This window comes from Ipomoea triloba, chromosome 16 (genome assembly GCF_003576645.1).
Source record: "Ipomoea triloba cultivar NCNSP0323 chromosome 16, ASM357664v1".
NCBI lineage: Eukaryota > Viridiplantae > Streptophyta > Magnoliopsida > Solanales > Convolvulaceae > Ipomoea > Ipomoea triloba.
In genome coordinates, this window is record NC_044931.1 from 7,371,346 (window position 1) to 7,371,877 (window position 532).

Below are 532 nucleotides of genomic sequence, written 5' to 3' on the forward strand. Positions count from 1 at the left end.
TTTTTTTTGCATAAAATGTATCAAATAGGCCATCAAACTTTATCTGTAAAGTCATATAGGCCCTCAAACTTTTTAAAGTTGCAATTAGATACATAAAAATGTTAATTTAGTCATGAAGGCGTAATTACCTATTAGTGACCTGTAATACCAAGTAAATATAAATGTCAATTTTTTTTGCATAAAATGTATCAAATAGGCCATCAAACTTTATCTGTAAAGTCAATTAGGCCCTCAAACTTTTTAAAGTTGCAATTAGATAAAACATGTTAATTTAGTTCATAAGGCATAATTACATATTAGTGACTTGTAATAACATGTAACTATAAGTTTCAATTTTTTTTTTCATAATATATATCAAATAGGCCATCAAACTTTATATGTAAAGTTAATTAGGCCATAAGACTTTTTAAAGTTGCAATTAGATAAATAAACATGCCGATTTACTTTCATCAAGACGTAATTAAATGTTAGTGACTTGTAATACCAGGTAACTATAAGTTTCACTTTTTTTTTTTTTTTTTTTTTTTTTTTT